This window comes from Gobio gobio (assembly GCF_949357685.1).
Source record: "Gobio gobio genome assembly, chromosome: 18".
Classification (NCBI taxonomy): domain Eukaryota; kingdom Metazoa; phylum Chordata; class Actinopteri; order Cypriniformes; family Gobionidae; genus Gobio; species Gobio gobio.
This window is the reverse complement of record NC_137111.1, coordinates 35,596,863-35,624,780: the sequence shown is the minus strand read 5'-3', so window position 1 is coordinate 35,624,780 and position 27,918 is coordinate 35,596,863. Positions and strand designations below refer to the sequence as shown.

Here is a 27,918-nt window from a genome sequence, read left to right as displayed (position 1 = left end):
TATGACCCCTTTAACCTAAACCATCTGTGAAATCAGGCCAAGATGTACTTAAATTCTACCTAAGATGCCAAAAATGATTATTTTAAGTATGCTAAAGTGTAGGCTCCTTCTTGTTCAGCAGGATAAAGGGAACTTTGAGACTTTATGTATATATAACCAAGATACAGATTCACGATATCAGATCCAAAACAATGAGGTTTTATTCTCACCCTCTATTCAGCATGATGTCAAGAGGCGATGGCCCCTCCCATCACACAGAACCGAAGCGCGCGGCCGTCAATGGCACTGAGTAGTGCACGTCACCTGTCTCTAACATGTAGCTAGAAACGCTAACACGGCTCGAAATTCAACTCGATGACCAACACTCTGGTCGCACTTGTTTTTACGTTGAGCCGAAGTGAAACTGCATGTCAAAGATGTTCGTTACAGCTCGTAATCCAAGCCGAGAGCCGTTGAGAGCAGAACTGACCGTGTGAATTTAACCGCATTAGCTAGCCAGCTAGCTGGGTTTACCTTTACGTTAGCTGCTCTAGTCAAAACGAGCTAATATCACCAACGTTCAAAATATAGATGTTCAGCGAGTGGACTCTCGACCATAAAGGCACATTTGACGGCCGCCTGGAACGTGGCGTCTTCTGGAGAGGAAATTTCAACCAGAAACGTAAGTTACACCACATTTGTCAGACGAACTAGCAAGCAAGCGTTATCTAAGTTACCGGGATGGACGTGTTTTGTAACTGCTGCACCAAGTCAGTGAGCCCGTACTGTTGCCTGCTCCAGGAATACGACCTGTTAATGGCTGTGTCGCAAAACCTAGTGAGTTGCCAGTCTTGGCAGCATTTTTGGGTATTGTATCGTAGGTTTACGATTTGAACGTAAAAAGACGCCTATGATGTCCCAGATGTTGTCTACGTTGATAGCTCAGTCGGTTTTGACACACAGCCCATTCAATACACTTTACAAAGACAACAATGGTCCTAGCATTTAATTACTCGTGGTTGTTTTTAACTGTATAAGATGTAAATACAGGCTATTCTTCTCTCAATCAGTGCACAAAACAAGGGCATGTTATCAGTGTCAGAAATTAACTTGATGCAGGCCTTATTCTAAACATATACAGTGTCATCTTCTCATAATGTGATATGTACGAATAGGTCTAGAACAGAATTTTAATCGAAAGTTACATGTACATTGTATTTTTTGCCCTCAGGTTTTGAATTTTGATAGCATTTTTGTCACTGCTGGTCAGATTTATTCTTCAAACCCTGATACATTTGTGACCCTGAGTGTGATTGAAATTAGCTGATGGAAAGTTCATGGCACAAATAATCAAAAGAAAAATGCATAATTCTCTTTTACTTCAGTGCGTAGCCATTGCACTGCTTGTTCTGTGGCAGTGGACATTACTTGTTATTAGGGCTGTGTATCACCAACAATGTCACGATACGATACGCATCACGATACGGAAGTCACGATACGATACGTATCACGATATGGATCAATTTGGAATTAGGGCTGTCACGATTATGAAATTTGGCTGACGATTAATTGTCCAATAAATAATTGCGATTATGACGATTAATTGTCTGTTTTAGGGCTTTGCCGATTAATTGCCTGTTTTAGGGCTTTGTCAATTAATTGTCATACAAATTTTTGTGATTATTTAATTGAATCCCTTGTAAGTCGTCACTTGCAATAACACATTAATACACTTAAAGCCTTTAAATATTAAAGTAATTTAATCAATGAAAAATATGTATCTTTCAGAAATGTGTACATTTAAAGAAACAATGTAAATGTATATGAAAGTATAAATAATAGAAACAATCACCATAAAGTTACCATAACACATAAAGGACTGTCAATATCTCATTCCAAACTAAAGTAAAATATAAATATATTTTACAACTTTGAAAATTCTGTAAATAACAGAAACAATGAATCACAAATATAAACTATGACCATAACAGAACAGGCCATAAAAATCAAATTCTGAAATAAAAACAATCATGCTCCTTAATGGCTTGGTAGATTACGGGAAAGAAACACTAGCATGTTGACTTTTTCTGGCTTAAGACAGCATCTAACTGGGGTGACAATGTTGCCAGCTGTACTGAACATTCTTTCAGAAGCAGTACTTGTTGCACATATGCACATGTAGGCTACTTTCTCGCCAACTTGGAAATGAAAGGAAACCTATGGATGACACGCCAATTCGCTATGCCATTTTGGAGTGCTATCAAGACGCATAATCGCTTTTTAACGTGTTTATCAACGCCGTTTCATTCTATCCCCCTACACTGCCCCTACCCATCACACGCACACACACACACTGCCCCTAAACCTACCCATCACAAGAAACATTCTGCATTTTTACATTTAAAAAAAAAAACATAATTTAGTATGTTTATAAATCCATTTACATTCACGCGGAATCACACTGCGTAGACATACACGTGGAGATTATGGTTTGTTTCGGCGTACACATACACGCGGAATCACACGGCGTAGACATACACGCGGATAGCTCAAAATGCGTACAGATAACACGCCATTTGGCTTTAGAAAGTTAAGCAAAGCCATGATGTCATGTTGATTGGCGTTGTCGTTTTCGGCTTTGAAACTAAATCCGTCTTTGTTGAATAACTGGGCTGCTCTAACTCAGGATGGAGAAATCAACAGGGCAATATAATTTGAACGTAATGCTCAGCGTAATGAATTCAGAGGGAGACCGGTAGAAGTAGAGTGCTGCAGGTACGTCGTTCATGAACGAATGATTCTTTAATATGACTCGGGACTACCGAGTTGTCTCAGAGAGTGATCCGTTCATTTTGTTGGCCGCGCGTGAGCGCAAAATCCCATAGGTTCTGTACATGAAACAGAAAATGTTAGTTCATCCCTCGAGTTCGGGTTGAGTCTTTCGTTCTTCCTGTCAGTCCTATAGTAGACTATGCTGTCAGAACCGGAAAGAGAAATTATTAGTTCATCTTTCGAGGTTCGCGTTCCGCCGGGTCCGAGTCTTTCGTTCTTCCTGTTATGCTGAAATGACTCAAATTTTTTTTTTTTTTTTTCATTTTGCTGAACGAGATTCAAAGATCCGAGTCTGTAAAATGATCCGAACTTCCCGCTACTAACTACAGGGCCCCCTTGTGTCTTCTAATAGTGGGCAATAATAACGATCACCTGTAATGACCGCGATTAGACCAATTAATCGCGATCAAACGATTATTTTTATAATCGTGACAGGTCTATTTGGAATTAAATTTCTTTTGAGCAGAGTTTAGTAACAGTAATATCTGTTTATTGAATAATCAGTGTTATAACAGTTGTGATTTAAGTTAAATTAAATAAATAAATTGTCACAAAAAAACTTTGGAAAGGCTTGGTAATATTGATTATTTTGGATGTCAGGTACAATACATGGCAAATTTTGGAATGTAAAACAAATCTTGCGATAAATCTAAAACTAATTAAAAACTAACTTAACTAATGCTGTAAACTATGGGAATCAGTTGTACTATAATATTAAAGGTAAAAATGAACTGATTTGTAGCTACAAACACTTAAATTACACTAAATTACATGATGTTTTTATAATAATAAAGTTATAATATTAACTTTACAAATTACATAATCATATACATATTTTTTTAAATATAAACATTTAAATGGTGGCTGTCATAACTTGCCAGATTAATTCAAACATGCATTAAATATTGAAGAACATTAAAAATTATAATGAATATGGAATATGGTGCATATATTTAGCAAAATGCTCCTCTCTAGCGTAAATTTTTCTGGCTGACTAATGAGTTTATGGACACTGGATATGTTTTTTTCTGAGGTAAATGTGACATTACATGACACTATTTACAAGCTGTTTTACTGACGCCTTTCCGCGTTTGAAACACTGATTGAGCTATTCCATGTGACATGATGTGGGATTCGGTAAGTTGTACTCTATCTATTAACACACGTTCAGATGTTCATTCATGTTTATTTCATGCTGTAATTGGTATTAAGTATTAAGGCGGAAGAAAAGATCCGTTCACGTGCGCTGCGCGCGGCCGCTTCTCTAGAGCTGAGCTGCGCCAAAGTAATCTCACGCCACAGTGCCAAAACGGTATTTGTTTTTGAATTTTCGTAATAAAATGGACGTAAATCTGAGACTTCAATAGCAACAAAGCACAAAGAGTATTGCTATTTAATGGATGTGAGGCGCGCTGCAATTTTCCGTTCATTCATTAACTGAAAACCTCTTCTCCATTTTGAATGTCTTGCACTGCCGATCGAGTCGAGTGTGCTTTTGAATGTTGATTACATTCAAAAGCACACAGTATCGATACGGCAGCTGCTGTATCGATACACGCATCGTCAGGAGTTCATGACGATGTATCGTTGTATCGATATTATGAGCACAGCCCTACTTGTTATGATGAAGTTGGTGTAAACTAACTATATTATTGTACAGCTATAGGCTATTTATATTTAAGTCTATCCGACTTTACCCACAAAATGTAAACTTTATTATCACCCTGCTCAATTTGCCAATTGCGACTTTAAGGCTTAAGAATTCATAAACATTAATAGCTTGATTTTCTGTCAAGCTGTGTGGCCTAATTCGAGGCTTGTGGCAAATGACTTTTTGTCCAAAAAAATCCTCAATTGTGTGGTGTCATTACGATTATTTTACTTCTCCCGATTGCATTTTTAGACTATTAATCCTGATTCCTTACAATTAAAGCTATCTTGTGTAGTTTTATCAACATTACTGACTGACCCATATTAGGCTGCTGTCACTTTAAGAGCTAATCCAGAGATCCATTAGACGGTTACACATTTTAGAATAAAATTTTATTTAAGACATAACCTACAGTATTTTTGAGGATACTCGCCAAGACTGATATGTTGTGTATTTTTGACCGTTTAAGTGCAATAAACTGTGAAAAAGAACTGTTTTGTTACTTGCGAGCTGTTTGGGAGGCGGCTTTATATGCGCGCAGAGAAAACATCTTTCAGAGAGCGTGGTGCGAGTGCTACTGAATGGTTTAAAATCGATTGAATGTGGTTATGTTAAGCGCATTTTGAGAGAGAGCACCGCTCGCTTAAAGTTTTAAAATGACTGATTTGGTTTTATATTCTGTGTGGATTAATTTACTCACAACCTACATGCTAAAGGGAATAAATGTTTGTGGGAATTTCCCGTATTACAAGCACGAGACCTCCGGGAATTATTAAAATTATGCGCAATAATACCCACAATCCCGCGCCAAAATTCGATCCCTGTTTGTGATTGTCTTCCAAAGAGTTGTCAGTGTGCAGGCTGCATCTGGAAAAAGAAATCTAACATTGTAGTTTGGGGATGAATTTCAGAGATACGGATTTCCCAAATTAGTTGAAAAGTGGGTCTTTTCTGGACAGTGGACATATGTTGTCAAGGCTTGTCTAATGTAAAATTAGTGATGATTAGTACAGTCAGTGTTTTTTAGACTTTTACCTGCTGTGTACTGATGGTTTCATCAAAAGGTCTTTGTGTTCCACGTTAGTTTATAGGCTTCGCAGCTTGCCACCCATGTATCAAGCAAAGGTCTTCTCCCGCCTCGTTTCCTAATGGCACCTTACACAGACAATGGCATGGCCGCAGATGATGCAAGGACCTAAAATAACTGAAAGTTTATGGAGTGCTTGGCCACTGATAATGGGCATGGTTTGTTGGTTGATGATGGAAGGCTTGTCTTGGTCTGGTTTGTCTAGTAATGGGTATGATCAACACTGCAGCTAAAATGTCATTCCTTAAAGGCCCACTGAAGTGCCTTGGAACACGCAGCATTATTCAATGTGTTGACGTAATATCCCCTAAAACGGCTCCAGCTGTTAGCAGCTCCTCCCCTTTTTTAAAACAGCCAACATCGTTTCGTTATTACCACAGTTTGATTAGCCTTTCTGTTTTTTTTAAAGCCAGTTTCCTCCGAATCTAACCGTTTATCATCATAATCTCTTCCATATCTCTTTGAAATACAGCATTCTGTGCAGCATTTAAATGGGTCCGACAAGTTTTGTTGTCTGCGACGACTCGCGCATATGATCTGTGCTGCGCTCTCGTGTCTCTAGCCAACGGCTCTGCTCTAGACTATGTGTGTGCGCTGCAGCGGTGCGTTAAAGTAACGTGAAACCAGACTTCATTCGCCTCAACTGAAAGCATATTTACACTGTCTGAATCGTTTCCTATCGCATATGCGCTATGTGCCGTTCACCATGTAGAAAATAGTAAATGCGTGAACAACTGACTGTTTTCAGACGTAGTTCAGGGTCTATTCATAATGCAGGGGGCAGGACTTCAGATTCTAGAGCGCATTTAATTGGACAGAAGATTTGATGAGAAGGTGAAGTCTGCGATGATATCATCAAAATCTGTAATTCGTTTTAACGGAAGTGAGAGACTGTAAGTTTTGAATGCTTATATCTCCTAAATGCAAATTTTGTCATTGTTTTGGAACACACCAGCTTATTCATAACCTTAAGGCTAAGATAATCATACTAAAAGCTAAAAAACTTTCTTTTGATTTCAGTGGGCCTTTAAGATTACCTGTTAAAATGGAAATTTAGATTTTTATGTAGCTGAAAATCAACGTTCCAGAATCAGAATCTTTATTTCCTCAGGGAAATCAATGGGTAACTAAGGCAACTAGAATATGTTGTCCCCAGCACTAAAGCCATGTCCCCAGAATGAGATGCATTGTAGACTATATCTATGGCTATATGATTTAGTCCAGACACTTACTTGTATGTGAATGCAGATATGAGGACTTGGCCAGTGCACTGCCAATGTGCGGCCCAATTTAAGATCCTAGAAATGTCTAGATAATGTACTTCCATGGAGTTTTATGCTGAGGTCACACTGCACGATTTTAACCCTGATTTTCACTCGCTGACAGATTTTGCGAAATCGCAGACAAATGCATTATCAACGACGCGATCTGAGAAAATCGACGATGCGTTGCAGACGTCCGTGAGATATGTGGCATGCTAAATATCTAGACCTATCAGCGATTGTGAAATGTGTTTTGACAGCCAATGAGAGAGCAAGATACAGGGCAGTGGGAAGTTCGGGGAGGAGTTATAGACCAGAATATCATTATTACACATAAGCTTTACAATTATATCAAACAGAAACAAAGCACAAACATTTTCTTGACCAGCCTCAACAACAGCACATTGCAAAATGATTTATTAACCTCAAACTCTCTTTGTAGAACATGATCCTTGCTCCCCAGCATCCCCGCGTCTCCCCAACCATTTCCTCCTCTATAATCTTTTTTCTTTTTCTCCTTTTTCACTGCAAATCAGTGCACAGACTATTTGGATCGCAAGCTTCTTGCGGGCTATCATTTTTAATAACAATTCCAGTCTCTCGCATGCGTGATCTTGCGTTGTTTCCTTATCGCTTCTCGCGTTGGTTATGTATGTAACTAACTTAGTTTGCAGACCAGACAGAGTTGTCGGCAATTCTTCCTATTCTAAAGTCATGCAATGTGAAACCCCCTGTCGCCGATCAATCGTGCAGTGTGCACACAGCAGCAACTGCTACCCCAGATAGTCGTACAGTGATCTGACAACTTTGAAAATCGTGCAATGTGAACTCTGCATTAGACACTGGCATTTGAGCTCTCCGTCATAAGTCTAGAGCTGAGAGCTTTATAGTGGTTAGGCGATTAGAACAGATAGGATGTATCACTAAGCTTTGATTGTAGTTTTCCTTAGATCAAATGGTCCGTGTTGATGTACCATTGTTTGCTTGATGTATCCTTCTTGAAAGCCTTTGCACAGTAGCTAATCAAGTACTGCATGCATCTCATGAGTGGATTAACAAATTGAGTTAGCTTGTTAACCCCACTATCTTGAGTCCTTCTGACCCTTTAGAAGACCTGCTGATGTTTGCAAACTCTTTGATTAATGATAGGAAGATTCCGTTAAAAGTCATGTTACACTCCTTGGATCCATATCTAATGTGACCTTGTACTAAAAAGCCACATTGATTTATATTTTGCCTTTTGATTCTGATGCATGCTGATTCGACTTCTACTCTACAGGTTTAACTATAAGGTGTCCGTAGCAATGTTGCAGTCCTGTAGGTTTAGGAGATGGGGTTTTGTTAATGAATGTAGACTGATGTGATGTATGAAAGGCAGTAGATAACTGAACCGCTTAATTTTATTTCTTTAAACTTTAATACTCTTCCATTAAGTTTGGAGTTACATTTTAAGTCTGTGAACAAATTAAGGGTTATGTTTGTTTATAGTTAACATATCTAGCTAGAATAGCCTTTTCTTATTTTTGGACCAGAAATGCCATATTTGTAAGAATTGTTCTTTTTAAAAAAAAAAACATTCTTGTTAATTAATATCAAAATCAGTGGAAACAATTAATGCTTGAGAACAAACCTCACTTGATTACTTTAATTTATGTATCATTTCTTATCTGAATATACTGCGCGACCCACCTGAAAAATTTAAAGCAGTGTTTTTGCCTTCTAGGTAAAAGTAGATTTTTGTTTGTATGTGCTGTCAATTATAAAAATCTGAATCGGCATTCATCACAAAAAAACACAACCGGAAATCTGATGGTGTGAACGTCCCTTAAAGGCCTGTACACACCAGGACGAATACCGTGCGCGCTTATCGCCAGCGTTTTCGAGACGCTCTTCGGCGCGTATTGAGTGCACACCCACTTGATTTTCACTAGTGATGCGGCAAGTGAACGTGCAAATTCAGTAGATGGCGCTCCTGGTACACAAGGTGGTGCAGCGCCACTTTACGCTTCTGACACTCTCTTGTCACACAGAAGAAGAAGAGAGACAGTATTTACGTGCTTGCAAAAACCGTTCACACTAGGGATGCGCTGTATACCGGTACTGCAAAAATACCGGTATATATTTTATTTCAAACGGTACGATATCATGATTTTGCTCATTTCGGTATATACTGCTGTTCCGAAGTTCACCGCTAGGTGGCAGCGCGCTACCCAAACTGACGCGAAACCGGCAAATGTGGCAACAGAACAAGATGAATACAGCAGTTGAATCTCACTCAACACGCACAAAACTCATTAATAAAGAGAGTAGACGTGAAATTTGGAATTATTTTGCTTATAAAACTGCTGAAGAACCATCAAACCTTGCCAAGCATCTGCCACTTAATTTCTGACTTGTAAGACATTAAGAGTTCGACAGGTGAGTGCATCATTCTAACCATCTAATTTAGACTTTTTTCTTTTAACACTGATTAACGCACATACATAAGATCGTATCGTTTAAATACAAAGAAATCTCCAGCGTTCGTTTCAACCAGTGACGTTTAGACCTCATAATATTTGCACGCATACTATTGCACTATTTACATCCGCGAAAGACATGTTTATGAAACTACTCACTAAAGATTTAAATTTTTGACATAATTTTGTGTGTATTTGACTGAGGAAAAACAACTTAATTTGGAATGCGCAAGCTCTTTAGGCTTGTGTGTGTGTGTGTGTGTGTGTGTGTGTGTGTGTGTGTGTGTGTGTGTGTGTGTTTGTTTGTTGTCGGCATGAGCGCAAAGAAAACTCTCTCTCTCAAAGAGCTCTCATCCCATATGTATTACGAAATGCTATAAAATCACTTGCATGTTCAAATTGGCGAGGTTTAAAAAGATGTGGGCAGTGATTTCCGTCAGCTGTCCCGCACCGGAAGCGAAAGTGTTGAATCTGAGTGCGCAGACTGCTTTTATAGTGCAGGTGCAATGTCTTTTCAAGCCAGAAGCAATGGAGACGCGCAGTAATGCTGAAATTACTTACAAAAAAGTTTCCAAATGACTGATTGATGTGACAATCTTTGTTGATTAATTTAATAATGAACATTTGCGGTAATTTCCCGCTTCATAAACCCAAAACTTGCGAGAGTGAGCAAAATTATGCACAATACCCGCATCAAAATTCAGACCCTGTATGGTATCGATTTAATATCGGTACTTCGGTATTAGATTGTGGTACCGTACCGAAGCCAAAATTGTGGTATCGAGCCATCCCTAGTTCACACACTTTTTTCTAACTGGCAAGCAGCATTAGCGGTAGAGATGCACTGATTTCAATTTTCTTGGCCGATTCCGATTTCCGATTTTTTTGTTAATGAGATCGTCCGATACCGATTTTTGCAGATTCCGATTTTCTTTCTAAGAACTATAATTGACAGCATATACAAACAAAAATCCACTTTTTCTTCAAAGCAATTTTTTTATTCTAAAATAAATTATTAAACATTACAACAGGATCTTCTCTCACTTAAACAACTCTCAAAAAAGAAGTGTTCTGTGCCTGGAAAGAAATAGAAATAACAAATAACTGAAAATCAGTTGCTTTATGAAACAAAACGATATAAATTGACCTTTTTCTCTTTTTTACTAAAGTCCAAAAGATCCTATGAATGAACAAACCTGAAGTGTACAATACTCCTCCAAATAGTTCAGTAATTTGGGTAATAAATGTTGCCAGCTAGGGACGTCACAGTACCAAAATTCCAGTAGTCGGTACCAATACCATAAAAATTGTATGGAAGTACCACAGCTAAATGTTTATATATATATATATATATATATATATATATATATTATATATTATATATTTTTTTTAACCATTTAAAAAAAAGTATTAATTATATTAAGTTTATTATTTATGATGATAATCATTATAAATAATACATAAACATTTAAAGGCTGTATGCTGTTTGAAAGTAAACATTGTTTATAAAAAAGATCAAGTGAAAAATAATCAACCATTTAATAATCAATAATCAATGTTTATTAGTAGTAGAGACGTAATATTATTACATAGAGCCGAAGCGCTAAATCTACAGTAGGCTACAACAGTAGCCTAATATATTCTGTCAATTAAATTTTTTTTAAACCAAACTTTTATTTTGATGGGTTGCCGTTGCCCTTGAGTGTCTGTGTTCATGATATGACAGTTCTCTCAAATGAAATGGTAAATTCTCATGAAGTGACGGTTTATGCGATCGGCTGATCATTCAGCGCTATGAAGTCCATAATTTCTTTGTAATTGCTTTGGTCTTTTCGCTGCTTATACCAAGAAAAGATAGGAGAGGCTGCAGACCTGTGGCTGGCTCTGAGCTCTGGCCAGCTTTAGCCGTTTTACCTCTGCTACCTTCTTCAAACTGGGTATGTTCTGCGGGGTGATGGAGTTTTAAGTGTCTAATTAGGTTTGTCGTGTTGTGCGCTTTCCTGGTGGTTCCCCCGCGGTTTATTTTAACCTTACAAGTTTTACAAATGGCATAATTAGTGTCATCTAGTGTTTGCATGCGGCTGTGAGCGCGAGTGTGGCTCTGACGTCAACGGCGCTTGTGCTCACAGCCGCATGTAGACGGATCGGCTCAAAATCGGTGACATGTGAGACTGATCGGCCGATCACAGATCATGCAGAACTCAATCAGATCAGTCGGTGCATCTTTAATTAGCGGCTCATCTTCTTCTTTGTGTACGTACTTCTTCGTCATATCAATGTGTGCTCGGCAAGACCGTTTTGTGCTTGAGCGCCACCAAGTCGTGTTTTACTGTAACTTCAGCAACTCCAGGCACGGGAACAAAAGCGCCGATCTCATTGGTCAGCCAGTTTTTAACACAAGGCGTTTTTTTTAAATGATGCTTTTACGCCTGGCATTTTGCGTGTCGGTGTGCACGCTCATATTGGCGCTCTTTGTTTAGTCACGAGGCGTTAAACGTCGGCGATAAACGCACGCGAAAATCATCCCGGTGTGAACAAGCCTTAAGCCCCGTTCACACCGCCAGCGATGATGTCGTTGCATGTCGCCAGCACCAGAGATTCATGTCGCTAGTGGGCGTTCCCACTACGGGTTGCCTATAAACGTCATTAGCAGATCACCCTCGTCCTTCCATGCATAATTTGTTTTTAATTGTGTCTCTGTATGTACACGGAGACATATAATAAAGAACAGGGGAATTGCTAACAGCTAAAATCAACTTCTCCTCCATCTTGACAGGACACCGCAGTAGCTGTACAGCAGACGGATCACGTGCACTCCACTGACTTCACTCCTATAGGTTGTCGCTCGCGAAAATCGCTACTCATTTGCATAAAGTTGAAATTTCTGAACTTTTGTCGCTTGTCTCGTTTCGCTTGACACGCCCACATTCTGTCGCCAACGGTCACTGTCGCTCGTGTCGCCGGAAGTCGCCAGCGCTCTATTGAAATGAATGGGATCGTGTCGCTTTGTCGCTGCGTGTCGCTGGCGGTGTGAACGGGGCTTTAAGCCTGATTGTTTCGGGAGGCCTTTAAAGCCTTGAAATCTTTAAAGTTTCGACCAAATGTGCTGATTCAAAGGATTGTCATTGGTTGCAGGCACTTGTCTTGTTAGAGTCTTAAAATACATCTCAAAATACACATTTGCTCGTCTGTGAATCAGCTGTAATGATGCAGCTGCTCTTGTATTGATGTATAATACGTTTGTTTGTCCTTAGGGCTTCATAAACAAGGCAACACAAGGCCAGTGCAACGGTTTACAACTCGCTGCCCCTTTAGGGGCTGTGACATTTGATACACTGGCCTTTAAAGTTTCAAATACGAGGAGCACATGGTGTGCGTGAAGCCTAGCAATGGATATGTTCACACGTTACTGTAATTGTCTCACAACATTGTTCGTTTCCAAACACTGCGCTTTTCCAGCTGTTTGTAGTTTCAGTTCAATTAATAAAATTCAATGCTAGTTTGTTTGTCGGGCTATCTCGCTGCACTTGCAATTCCAAGGGACTGGTCACAGGAAAGATGCACTGAAGTGCCCTGTTGAAGCTCGCTGTTACCATAGAAACCACTCTTAGCTGCCACTCCAGGCGCTGTAGGCATGGAAACGGAACATATGACAGTGGTCCAATGGTTACATCATTGCAGTGCCATAGATCTCAGGAGTGTGTTGAACTGCTCTCTTCACTTTATTGGAATGTGGAAATCTTGAATGAGCAACCTGTCATCTGGACGTGTAACTCTTGAATGCAGGCCAACGTTAGATCAGGTAAGGATCTTTTTATGGTCATAAACTGACTCGCCATAATAGCGAACTAAGCTGATAATGTGGGATATTAATAGAATTCCTAGAGTCAGGCTAGGACTGTTGTCAGGCTTTAGATTCGTTCCTGCTTGATAAGAGGCGGTTGTTATGGACATGTATTCTGGGTGACAGCCTGAACTGCCTGGTCAGTGCTGACGTTTTTTTTTTTATTCATTGGCCACAATGCCTTTTTCCTGGTTATAATGAAGATATCATGATTCATAGTGATGAGGGGACGTGGGTGATGGTGGATGAAAGTCACTGTTGGGCACAGGTGGTCTGAAATAGAGAGTCGATGAGGACCAGGTTTTTTTTCCTTTTGTTGGGTCACAACATTGAAACACTCTTCAAAGGTCTAGCCCACTTCCTGTCTCTACAGGATACGTTTTATTTGTTTTAGTGCTTTGGCACAGTGTGCCCTCTGCATCCGCACACATTCATAGGCAATGAGTTATTATCATCTGGGCTCTTTTAGTTTACTGTGATGCTAAACAGAGCACATGATCAAAGCATGGCTAATCTGGAGTCAAGGCACAGGTGCTGGTTTCCAATGAAACGCTATCGTTTATACAAGTGCGCAAGAAAGTGGACTTCTTTTTTATTTTTAAAATTACTCTTATGTACCATTATATGGTTTAATCCATCTCAAGTGGTCCAATGGAGGTGGTTAAATAATTGTATTCTATTTAAATTTTTTTGAGTGATTACCTCTGTGAAATTGTATATTTTTATTTTATTTGTTTTAACCACTGTGGCTGTCTTTGTGTAATGGCCCACAACTACTTTTGGTCATACAGAGCTGTGCAAAACCTCAATCATCTGAGGAAGGTTGTAGCTTTTTGGAACAAAAATGTATCTTTAGAGCACATTTAAAGGTACATGTACATACAGGAAATCATACATTACACTAGACTGGATGCCAGCCGAACTTAGCCCCGCCCACAACATTTTAACTCGGGCAGTTCGGTCTGGACTTGATCCGTAGAGAAGTAATTATGCCCAAACAGAAACTGTTCGGACCAATGAAATTGTCAGGGCGGGCTTTAGACGATGATGGACAGATGATAAACAGTAACGTAATCATCCACGTCATCAAAGGCGCTTGGGTTGAATTTGTTCTAATCCTAAACGGAGAACTTGTTCGTATATGCATTCACCTTTACTATTTCTCTCAGAAATGATGATCGTGTTGGTAAGTACTCTGTGTATCCTTAAATTATTTTTTTACAACACCGGCAAAGATCGTTTACACATCTTTTTCTTCTAACGTTACTTCTCCAGCGTGCGTGCAGACAGGGTTGCCAAGTTTTTACAACAAAACCCGCCCAATTGCTAACGTTACTCAAAGCTAGCCAAAAACAAGCCCAATAGTTTTCCGGGGAGGTTCTCCGGGAAAAAAAGGCATTTGGGGGGTAAAATATGTGTTATTTTGGCAGGGCTGCCTGCTAAAAATCCCCTTCCTGAGTCTGTATATCACATAATTGGGGTCACTTCAACCCGCGGACTTGGCAACACAGTGCAGTTGAGTTCTGTTGACATTTGACAACTAACGTTATGCGTCGCTCCGTTGCTCTGATTGGTTGTAGGTCTATCCGATTTAGGTCTTTCCTGGTTTGGTTGAAACACGCCCCATAATCACAGCCCAACTGAGCAGTATCAGACTCAAATTCTGACTAGAATTGAGTAAGACGACGCCAGGCTAACATTACACTCTTGTTTCTTACTTGTCATTTAAGTCCAAATGTATTGATTTAGGGTGCTTTCACACTTGTTTGATTGCCTGGTCTGAACCCGAGTTCGATTGCTCCCCCTCTCTCCTCGCTGGATTGTTTAGATTATATTATTTGGGTCCGAACCGTGGTGCATTCATGTCATCAAAGCAGCAGCTTTTTACCCCATTGCTTAGTAACAACGGCATATGAGAAGGCGTCAAAATGCATAGCGTTGCTCACCTCACTTTTATATTTTTGTTTTTGAACCATTGGTTTTGTTTCCAAAGCTTCAGTACGAAATGACACTTGCGTCTCAGTGCTCCAGACTGCGACCAAAATTTGAGAGTGTGCGACTGAGTTTTACATCCAGTTGCACATGTGGGACCAGTAAATTTACCCCCCCCCCCCCTTTTTTAAACGTTAAACGTGGAAGGGTCACGTCAATGAATCCAGAATGTGTGGCAGGCCAATGAGTGTGAGAAGAATAGAGAATGGCCATTGTAAGTGGCTAATGTGTGGAGGGGGAGGGTCCTGGAGATAATCGAGCGCTCGTAAACGTCTGTTGGAAGGAGACGTAGACAAATATCACAACCTGCTATGTGTGTCTGAGCAATGAGCAAGCAAACTATTGATTCGTTCTTCCGACCTGCGGCTAGTGTGCCAGTGCCAGAGTCTACAGTGTCACAGTCGGATGATGATTCAGAGTCAGAGGTTTTTTGTGTGGCGAAAAAGGCCCGAACCCCCCATTTTCGGGAAGACTGGCTGCGAGAATTCAGCTGGTTGAGGTACTGTAAGGAGACGAACTCCATGAACTGTGAATGTTGCAGTCGCTACCCCAGAACTGTGGCGAACGATTGCATATATATCAGCAGCAAACCGTACCGGAGTTCACATGAACCATACCCTAGACTAGGGCTGGGCGATATGGCTGAAAACTATATCATGTTATAATTGTTTCATATCGGTCGATATCGATAATCATTGATATGTTTTATGACCCATTTAAAATGAGGACCAGGAGAAAAATATTTTACATTTAAAAAAATTTTTTTAAACGTAACCTTCCTTTGATTACAATCCCCTCAGTTATAAAGGCAGAAATGTCAACACAACCATGGGAAACTCTCAAATAATAATAAAATATAAACACAAGTCTAAAATCACAATGAAAACGTAACAATTATCTCTTAACATTAAGGTGCAGTGCCTCCGTTATTTCTTTGTAACTGTTACCGTTTAGATGCTTTGTCATAAGTACCTCTCCATGTAGTTTCAAAGGCTGAATCTGAAATCGCCCCCCCCCCATACCCTTAAATAGGCTACTATATGAGGGGACAGCCATTTGTAGTAGTGTCCCAAACCATAGTGGACGTTATTGAGTGCACTCATTCTATCCCATTTTGCACCGCAATAACGAGTACAGCCAATGTACACACGGCTGTCCGAATTCGCTCACTTGTCTTCATTCACTACTTCAAGTTAACTGTATTAGTGGACTAAAGTAGGGAACAGTGATTGAGGGTTTAGGGGGCGATTTCGGATTCAGCCAAAGTCAAGAATAGCACAACGGCGAGCGCGTAGAGTATAAACACGTCCCTAAACGAACGAGGCGCGCACGCTGTCAGCGGAGGCTCGCGCTGCGGAGCCAGACAAAAGTATAAACAAGGCTTAAGGTGGCAGGGCTCTACGCTAACATTTTTCTTGAGGAGCACTTGTGCTCCTAATTAAAAAAAATTAGGAGCACAGTCAAAAATTTAGGAGCACTTTCTGATCAATAACACGCATTCCAATTATAACTTTCCCATTACAGGATGATCTTTGTCCCTTTAAATTAATGTCCAGGGGCATTTTTACCATTATAAGAGCAATATTTTCTAATCTTATTAAATGTATGCATCATCTTTTGTCAATTTCGTAAATTAAAATAGAAAAGTTGTTTTTAAAATGTTAATTTAAACAATAAATTCAGTTAGAGCAATAAGACACAATCAGACTGTAACCAATCTAATTAAATCAGCATCAAAAGATCAATCTTTACACTGTAGAAGTGGCACAGCAGCTCTATCTGAAGTGCTGTTTAGACACATTTACATAGATTTAATGCAGCTCATGGGTAAATAATGTTGTATGAATGTTTTAAATATAAGTTTTAGAATTTATAAAAAGGCTCTGTACAAGTTAAACTTAAACTTAGTTAAAAGATTTATATTTTAAATAAAAAGTCCATGCAAAGTATAAATATGAAAATAAAACAGCCAGTAGGTGGCGTCAAGTCTATGTGCGAGTCGTTCATTAAATCGTTCAAACGCAGATTCATTCGATCGAAACGCTTGGAGATGCGCAACAGTTCTGATGTAGTTTTGATTTTCACGAAATAAACAGTATTGTGGCTAAAACGTTGTTACTTAATATCAACTTGTCTATTGGACTTTTTTACAAGATCAGGATCACATTTGCAATCATTTCAATACTCTGTCCGTGACTTTAGGCGCTCTGGAGCTTAATAAACAGAACTGCAGGCGTCTCGCGGAAGAACACTGCAGCCGGAGCTACTTCTCTCTGTTTATGTCTATGGCGAGTCACACAGGGACTGTGCTCCTCCGCAGCGCTGCGAACCAAACTGGAATTGAATAGTCAGAATATAAACACTTATTGTATGTGTACCTTAATGATTCAGGGTAAGATAAAAACATGGTTTGGAAAATTGATTCATGATGTACTCACTCATATGCATCTAGTCATTTTTAAACACAATAAATGTTATGGACTGCAGCTGATAAAGATTAAATCAAGAACTCATACAGGAGCGTTTTTAAATTATTTTCTCCTAATTCATTTTTGGTGGCATTTTTGCCCCAAGCCCCTGTTAATTTCCGACCTTGTTTATGATAATCCAAATGTGGTATTTCTAGTTAATTTTGGCTGCAAAGAAACATCAGCGTGAGCCGCGAGGCGTCTGGTAAGCATGGCCGCGTCACACCCGTTTCACCCATAGACCGTGGTTTCAATCGGTGAAGTGTTATTCCTTCGCACACGTTTTTTGCACATGCTCTGCTGACAGAAGGCATGAAAAGCAGTTGATTGCAGCACGAAACATAACAGTTGCTCAATCAGTCAGTGTTTAGTTTTTATTCCGATTGTATTATACATCTATTCATGAGAATCGATCGGGTCACTCGCACCAGTGCGCCTAAATATATTTTCGCAGTCGCACGCATTAATTTTCAGGCGCAAATGCGCCCAAAATGGTCGCTATGTAGAGCCCTGGGTGGTAAAACAAGTTTGTGGTATTACCAGTCTTGCTGGGGACATTGGTCTGACTATGGTCAGACTTATACAGCCATACTGGCGAGCTGACTTGTTTTCCTGTTTTATTAACAATTTCCTTGCGCGCTGCGGCACTCATTTTCCACTTATCACTCCACGCCGGTTCTGTTTACTGAAGAATGAATCCAACACGAGGCGACGATATGGCGCAACCAAACGTGATACCGTTACATGATTGGCTGTTAGCCTGTCACTCCATACGTTGCTAGGTTACCAGAGTGCCTTTGTTCATGCAACCAAACTTGATTCGCAACCTCTGGTTTTTTCCGACGAAGAAAAAAAAATATTGAACGTTTTATTGAACACATTTTTTATTGATATCGATTACATGTCTATCGCGATACATATCGTTATCGTTTTACCGCCCAGCCCCCCACCCTTTTAAGCAGATTCCGTTACGGTTTGCGGGTGTGCCTCCTAGGTTCAGATGACAACGTTCACATCATCCAAAGGAACCGAACCAAGCTCTCAGGGTTCCATATTTAGGGGCACTTTACAATGGGAAGGATTTGAGTCTCAGCCCAAATCTTTTTTTGGGGGTAGCCAATTAAGCACGCACACTTGCAGAACATTTCACATTTGAGTGCAAAAATGTGCCTTTTTTCTTTCCCTTCATTTTGGGATGAATGACCATATATATTACAGATACATAGGCTATGCGCTCTCATGGTGAAGATGGTCCTAGCTTCGGCTGCTTTATAGAAGCTTACCATTGATAAAAACGTTGAGAGTTTGAGCCTTAGCTGAAGACTCAGGATCTGGGTAAAAGGATAGGGGTTTGTATGCAATCCTATCTGGGTTTATTTATAGTGCAGTAGGCGTGAGGTGTGGCCAGCTCAGACGCTCAGACATGCTGTTATGTGACATCATTGCATACTTGCAGCTTGCTGAGCAATAGCGGGGTCTCTTTGGTTCAAACCAGGATCCCCTATGTGTCTCATCTAGATCCTTTTGCACTTTGATCATGTAGTAATCCTCTTGATTGGATCCACAATCTAATTTCGCAACACTGTGAAATAATGGTGAATAGAGGAATTCATTAACATGTTCCCAGTAAGACCACAAATTAGCACATGAACACCTTAAATCAGGGTTTTTTTGTACACCTGAACACACTTTCGCTGAATGGATTTTCCTTGAATTACCAACAGCAGCAGTTGTATGAAAGGTTCTACCAAAATATTTTGAGGAATATCTGTAGGAAACTCATTTGCGTGCATTTAGGAGAAACATTATGAATGAAACTTAATTGACACTTTTGCTTTGAACATTTTCTATATCAACAACTATAGTCTAGTCATCTAGTCTGTTGCTCAATTTCCATGAAATTAGTCGTTGTGCACATCTCTAGTATTTATTGTCCTGATAAATGGAGATTTTATCAACGTCTACACATTTTATATTGTGCCTGGGTTGACAATGTGAATTGTCAATCAAATCAATTCACAAACATTGCAAACATTGTCTTTACATTTTAATTTAGAGCTGTACAGCAAAACACTATCTATTCTTGTGTGTTTGTAAGGTTCTTACTGGGGCCAAAGCAGCTTACATCTGCTCTGAAAGTTGTAATCTGTGTGTTCACAGGGGCAGCCTGTTTGCCATAATACATCACAACATGTTTTTACATTACTTAAAGGATTAGTTCACTTACTAAATGAAAATTTCCTGATATTTTACTCACCCCCATCTCATCAAAGATGTTCATGTCTTTCTTTCTTCAGTCGAAAAGAAATTACGTTTTTTGAGGAAAACATTCCAGGGTTTTTCTCCACACCATTGACTTCCATGGCAACCAAAATGTTGAAGGTCCAAATCAATGCAGTTTCAAAGGGCTTCGAAGGGCTTCAGAGGCTCTGCACGATCCCTGACGAGGAATAGGGTCTTATCTAGTGAAACGATCTGTCTTTACAAGTGAAATTAAATAAAACCAAAGTATATAATTGTTCCAAAATGTTAAATCAAATAATGATTAGTGCAACGAAAAAAAACTAAGATGCTACAGCAGGTGCTTTTTAAATCAAATTAAGTCAATGTAATTTTAAGGTAAAATAAAAAAGATCATCCTATAGGCTACAGAACTGATAGCATTTCATTTCAAAAGTGCATGCATGTTCTTCTTTAGGCTACAAAAAGAAGTATTTCGGCTTTGTCACAAGTTAGTCTGTTTCGTTCTCATCCGATCCAACACGTGAGAAGCTGAGCTGAACAAACGCTCACTATCTGCGCTTGTGCAGGGCGGAGAGAGGTAAGCTCGCGCAACTTCAGCTCACGCAGGAAAGCGGCTCTTCATTCGGTTGTCCAGTTTCTGTTTGTAACACATTAGTGACATGTTCGCAAATGATTGCAATATAGGCGTATGGAAAAATCGGCAGAAAAATACATAGAAAACCGTCCGGTTGCCGATCGCGCGCTAGAAGCAAAAACCGTCCGGTTCCGATTTTTGGCCGATCAACCGGTGCATCCCTAGCCAAAATGCATAACGTTTTTAGCTAAAAACAGTGTAGTGTAAACTAGACCTGAATGTTCTGCAAGCCCTTGCTTTGTCATTCCTGACTTGAATTGAACCAAGAGCTGTTACTGTGTTGCGTGTTAAAGCGTGAGGTTTAAATCAATGAAATTACTGACTGCTTATTCATAGGACAACATGTTGTTAAAGCTAGCTATAAAAGGTTGTTTGCTCTGCCGGGAAAAACAATACTTGCATGTTAGTTTGGGACTTGAATAGCTTATGCAGAACAGTAGTCAAACTTTCACAGTAGAAGTAACCTATTTGTTCGAGTGGACTTGGAATTGTTTTACATTTGTGTACTCATGTAATGTTTGCTGAGAATTGAAGTTGTAACCTGTGGACAAAAAGAGCTGTCGTGTGACTGATCTGGCAGGGTGGCTGACCTCCTTTCACCATTGGCTGACTGTGAGCTCTGAGTTCCAGAACACTGCTAGCACTGTTGGATTAAACCTGTGATACAGAGGTCACCGCAGCATGAGTAAATAGGGTCACTTTCACTCTACCCTGTAAATGGATCCGTGAGTTTGTCTCCTCCTCACTAAATCTGACCAGTTTCTTAGTGTTTTTTCATGGCTACATAGGTTCTGGATTATAGAGGACGAGAAAAAATTACTAAAGTATAAATCAATACATTGATGAATAAATACATAAATGCAGAAATAAATAAATATATGAAGAAATAAATATAGAAATAATTAAATGCTGAAATAAGTCAATAAATACAAATCCTTAAATAAATAAATGCAGATATGCATGAATGAATACATAAATAATTTTGTCAAAAGTATCATTTTTAATCGTGCTATTTGTACTATTTGTAGTGTTCTACATTTATTTATGTATTTTTACATGTATGCATTTCTACATTTATTTATTTATGTGAACGTATGTTTATAAGGTAGGCGGTCCTAACCTCTCTCAATGCAGGATTGGTTAAACAGGATCGCTATTGTTACGGCTGTACTACTGTGGATACTAGTTTTGTTAAATATGGCAGGTTTTTTAAGTACCATTGCTAATGATTTGCGTTTAATAGCAAATTCTATAGATCATGCACCAAGCGACTACCTTCTGTTTCGTTTGGAACGTGTAGGCAATGATTTAGTTAAGCTCAGTGCTGATATGGATGTAGGCCTTGATCCAGCTGTGTTCGCCGGTCTTCAAGACGCAGCAGGCCAGCTTCACATGCACTCAGAAACGGAGACAAACATGGGATGTTCACCATACCTTTTACCTTCGCATGAAATCGAGGCACACCTCCTTTTGAGACACATCGCTGGAGATATAGCTTATTTATTTGGAGTGTGTGAGAGAACAATTCGTCGGAGGATGGCACAGCATGGAATAAGGTCATTTATGTAGAAATACATAAAGAAATTGTGATGTATCTATTCGAAATAACACTCGTGAGACCGCATGGCTGACTTTTCAGGTCACTCTTTACTGACTCAAAAACTGAGAACACAAGCGCAAAGCGCGTAAACCAGGCCCCGCCCATTAGCTACGGAATCTCTACAGGGTAAAATGCAAAACATGAAAGCATTCAATACATCACATTTACCCCCCCTTTTAAACAAAGGTACATTCAGCTTCACTGGAATCTGCCTATAGCAAACCTCAACAAAATTATTACTGACAACATAACAACAACCTTTTTTTTTTTTTTTTTAATAACCGTAAAGTGCCAGATCTATATTTACGACAGTAACAGTCCTATCAGTAGCTACAAGAGTGTCTGCTTCATGTATTACAAGTCCAAATGTTTAGGTGGGTTTCTAACTCTGGAAGAGCAACGTGGACTCTTAAGTAACCCCAGTAACCCTCCCACAGTCCTGTTGAGAAAACTCAGAAACTGCTTGTTTCTCCTCTTCTGGTGCACAGGGTTGAAAAGAAGTGTCCATCTCTGAGCAATCAGTCTCTTTAACAAGTTCATCTTCTACAACCCTGGGTCTCAACTGATCACCATGTCTCCTGAAAGTGACATCAGGGTCTCGTCCCTGAACTTTGTAAGACACTGGCCCGGTTTGCTTTACTATCACACCTGGAACCCATTTGTTCCCTCCTCCTGTGGTGTTACGAAGGTAAACCGCATCTTTCTCAGAAAAAGACCTCTCCATCGCTCGTTGGTCATGATAGATACTGCTTCCTGCGAACAGTGACAGCGACATCTGGATGAACAAAATCCAGACGAGTACGCACATGGCGGTTAAGGAAAAGATCCGCTGGTGATTGACCTGTAGTGCAGTTTGGAGTAGTGCGATACTGCATCAGGAAAAGCGAGATCTTATCTTCCAAGTCCATTGTCAAATGTGCAAGTTTCTTTATTCCGCTTTTAAATGTCTGCACATACCTTTCTGCCAGACCGTTGGTAGCAGGATGACCGGGAGCACTCGTTGAATGGAGAATACCATTTTGCTGTATGAAGTTTTTGAACTCCACAGACGTAAATTGTGTTCCATTGTCTGTTACAATGTGCTCCGGCAGTCCGTATGCTGAAAACAACCTCCTTAGTCTCGTGATGGTCGCTTGTGAGGTGAGGCTAGGCATTTTAAACACCTCCAACCACTTTGAATACGCATCCACAAGTATCATGAACGTGTGTCCCTGGAAAGGACCAGCAAAGTCTATGTGCAGTCTTTTCCAGCTTTGACCCGGAAATTCCCAAGGGTGTAATGGAACTTGACGTGGTGCTTTTTGTTCCATCTGGCACGACTCACATGCTCTGCTAACCTGTTCCAGGTCTGCATCTACTTTAGGCCACCACACATACTTACGAGTAATAGCTTTCATCTTAACTATCCCTGGATGACCCACATGCACTTCTTTTAGCACAATTTTTCTCAGTCTCTCCGGAATTATCACTCTGGTGCCCCAGAGCACACATCCTCTCTCTGCAGACAATTCATTTCTGCGTGAGTGATAAGCTTTCAAACTCTCGTCCACATCCATTGGCCAATCCTCCATTACATACTTCAGGACTTTGGATAACACCTTGTTACCCTGTTACACGTGCCACTTGATCTGCATTCAGAGGAGCTTGTTCAAAATGTTCAGCGATTAAAGCATGTATATTCTCTGACACAGCCGCTGTGCCCACATCCGTCGTGTCAGGTAAGGGAACCCGTGAAAGACCATCCACATTACTGTGTTTCTCGGAAGGACAGTACTCAATATGGTAATCATAAGCTGAAAGAATGATCACCCACCTCTGAATCCTGGCTGCTGCCATGGTGGGTAGACTTTTATGTTCTCCGAACAAAGTCAACAGAGGTTTGTGGTCAGTTACCATCTTGAACTTCCGTCCCCACAGATATTGATGAAACTTTTTTACTCCAAAAATGAGCGCCAGTCCCTCCTTCTCAATTTGTGAGTACTTTTTCTCAGCAGACGCAAGAGTTCGTGAGGCATAAGCCACTGGACGTTCCTCTCCGGTGGGCATGGTGTGTTGCAGAACCGCCCCAATTCCATATGCCGACGAATCGCAGGCTAAGGTAAGTGGAAGACTTGGATCATAATGTAGCAGACCGCTTTTGTCCGTCAGTAGAGAGGAGCTGCCATTGTACTTTGGTTGGGCAAAAACCGTCCATAGTAATTGACCAAACCCAGAAATGCTCTAAGCTCCTTTTCACAGGTAGGTGCTGGTGCATCCTTGATCGCAGTAACCTTGTCTGGAGATGGATGAAGGCCCTTGCTGTCTAGCACAAATCCTAGATATTCAATTTGCGTTTTTCCAAACTCACATTTTGACTTTTTCACTCTCAAGCCATTCTCCTTGAGTCTTTGCAACACTGCCTGTAGCCTCAGCAGATGTTCCTGTTCTGTTCTTCCAGTGACCAGTAGGTCATCAAGATAAACAACAACATCCAGATCTTTCATGATGTTCTCCATAATTCTTTGAAAAATTGAGGGTGCTGAGCTGACACCAAACGGTAGTCTATTGTAGACAAATAATCCTCTGTGTGTGTTGATGGTGAGCAGCTGTTTGGACTCGTCATCTAAAAGAACCTGCTGATACGCTGAAGCTAGGTCTATTTTAGAAAACACCATTCCTCCACTCAGTGTAGCCATCAACTCCTCAATCCGGGGTAATGGGTACGTTTCAGTAGTAGCTGCTTGATTCACGGTTAATTTATAGTCTCCACACAGTCTTATGGTTTTGTCTTTTTTTTATCACCGGCACAATGGGTGCTGCCCATTCACTGTGTTTTACAGGCGTGATTATTCCAGCCTTCTCCAGTCTGTCCAATTCCGCGTCAACTTGAGCCTTCATGGAGAAGGGCAGTGGGCGAGCTTTACAAAAACGTGGGGGAATTTCAGGATTCACCAGTATTTTTGCCTTAAGCCCACTGAGCGTTCCTAATTCCTCTTTGAACACCTCTGGACATGAATCTAGCACCTCTTGAAGTGTCTTTGTTTGATGCACTTGACTGACATGTTTAATTTTTTTCCAATTCAAGGTAAGCTTTTGTAGCCAATTTCTGCCACACAGAGCTGGCCCCTCCCCTTTTACTACAATTAAGGGTAGCAGTTCACTTTGCCCTTCATAGCTCACCTTCGCTTTAAACTGTCCCAATACAGGCATAATCTCTCCTGTAGAAGTCTTAAGTTTGACTCCTGCGACCCCTAGTGGCTCTGTTGGGAACGCATCTTGGAACATTTCCTCAGATATGATACTCACGGCTGCACCGGTATCAATTTCCATCATTAATTCTTTGCCATTTACCTTAAATGTCTCTGTGAATGACTTTTTGTCCTTCTCATCACTTAACAGTGAAAACATGGGCAACTCGGCTTCCTCTGCCTCTACATACTTAGTGTTTTTGTCAGCAAAACGTTTACTTTTTCCCATTTTTCCTCTGCATGCTCTTTTAATGTGACCAATTTTTCCACAATTATGGCACTTTGCCTCCTTGAAATGACACACCTGAGGGCTGTGATCTTTGCCATGACATCTGTAACACGTCTTCCCTCTCTGATCCGAATGGCGTGCTGCTCGCGCATCCACTTTGTGCACTTCTCCTGGGCGCGCGTCATACCCTCTCAGCTGCTGCGTGTCTTTTTCCGCTGTCTCCATACTCAATGCGATCTCAAACGCACGTGCAAACGTCAGATTCGATTCTGACAACAGTCGTCGTTGGCAGGCCTCGTTGCGGATTCCACTTACAAAACGGTCACGCAATGCCTCGTCCAACGTTGCACCGAACTCACAGCTCACAGCACATTGTTTCAGCTCCGCTGCATAATCCGTCACAGATTCATTAGCTCTTTGGTTGCAATGATTAAAACGAAATCTTTCCGCTATCAGCAAAGGCTTTGGCTCGAAATGGCTCTTTAAAATGTCCACAATGTCTTTGTACGACTTATCTTTGGGCTTTTCTGGTTGTACCAAGTTCCTCAGTGAACCGTAGGTTGTTGCTCCCATCACACTCAACAGGGTCGCAACCTGTTTCTCCTGGCTCATGTCATTCGCCACGAAGAACTGCTCCAGCCGTTCAATATAAGCCGACCAAGACTCCGCTTTCGGGACAAACTCGCCTATGTGTCCAACAAGCGCCATAATTTAAACTTTATCCTCGTCGCCAATTTTACTGTGATGTATCTATTCAAAATAACACTCGTGAGACCGCATGGCTGACTTTTCAGGTCACTCTTTACTGACTCAAAAACTGAGAACACAAGCGCAAAGCACGTAAACCAGGCCCCGTCCATTAGCTACGGAATCTCTACAGGGTAAAATGCAAAACATGAAAGCATTCAATACATCACAGAAATGAACAAATTTAGTATAACACAAATGGTACAAAAATAGCAAAATTAAAAATGATACTTTTGACAAAATTATTTATGCATATCTACATTTATTTATTTATTTCTACATTTATTTATTTATTTATACTTAAGTCATTTCTGGTCCTCCATACTGGATGGAGCTTTCATCACCACGCTATCCAGCTGCCTCATCACAGCAACAGACAAACATAATTCTGTTTTGATTTAAAAAAAAATATATGTGACAGTGTCTAGTGTGATTCATCTGGAAAGTAGAAATAGTCCAGACACCTACATGTCACAGCTTGACTTTGAGTCTTAAGAGGTAGTTCATCTGAGGAGAGCAAATCCTATTTTCCTGCTGAGAAGATTAATCTCTACAATCACTTCAGTGGCAGTTTATACTACTTATGTTATGAATGAATAAGGCGATCACAGAAGAACGACAGCACTAGACAGGGCTCGACAATAAGGACTGCCCGGGGCCAGCTTGAAAGACACTCGGGGCAGTTGACGGAACTGTCATCCTCCCGCTTGGGCCAGTGCTGCATCTTCACCGAAGTTGATAATTTGCTCATTTTTAAGCCTTGTCAATTTAAATATTCAAGCGCACACAGACGAGAATGTCTGCGCCTCTCAATTTGGTACTTGCCAAACGCAGCAACACACACAACACAAGCGTGCCCAGAACGGTGAAAACGTTCACATTTTCCTGAGCTTGCACGGACACACTTGCACAAAATTGTCGAATTGCCTTGTCGAGGATCATCGTAAACATAGTCGGTTATGTCATAAGTGAACGCGAACATGAAATTTGCCACTTGCGTTTTTGGTCATTTTCACAAGTTTCATGGCCCACAGAATATTTTGTTGAATGAATATCTGAACATGAGAAGGAACGGGAACTCTGCTTTATTCTAGTTCCATGCATCGCTTTTTTTATCAACACCTGAATGTGGTAAGTTTCATGAAAAAGCAGCATTTTGAGCAAAAAGCTGAGAAAATCAAGTTTTTGTCAAAGACTACGTCCAGATCAGATTCAGAATGATGATTGGAGAAGATTGAGTCCATCAACACCTAGTCTCAGCCTCAGACTGTGATGCATATGGCACATTTATCTGGAAATACTTCAGGAGTTTCAAAGTCGTCAGCTGATTGGTTGAATTCTACAGGATGTCCGCGAGACGTGTGTGTTGCGTTCTTTAACGGTCCGCCTGGAAACAAATGTTGTGACGCCAAACTCCCTCATTGAAGAAGAACAACGTTTGTGACAATGAGCACTTACCATGATCAACTAAACTCTGGGTTTTCGAAAGTATGTGACGTTCGCTGCTCCATTGTTGCAGTAAATTTGCACAACGTTCTTCAATGAATAATTTATAGATGCATGCTGGGCTGTTATTGCAGGGACATCGACTTTATATTTTCACGCCCCTAAACATGACACGGAACAATACGAACTGTGATTGTTTGCGTTTATGGTTGGGTAC

At 40.4% G+C, this 27,918-nt stretch overlaps 1 protein-coding gene across 2 annotated transcripts in view; it reads left to right on the top strand.

Moving 5' to 3' along the window:
* Positions 1–248: 248 nt before the first annotated feature.
* Positions 249–27,918, top strand: part of ppm1ba (protein phosphatase, Mg2+/Mn2+ dependent, 1Ba) — a 43,208-nt gene continuing 15,538 nt past the window's right edge. The window contains exon 1 of one of the 2 annotated variants that reach the window (XM_079842119.1): positions 249–661. The gene's annotated coding sequence lies outside the window, so the exon portion shown is untranslated. The remainder of the gene's footprint in view (positions 662–27,918) is intronic. The other variant, XM_079842120.1, reaches the window with a different exon arrangement.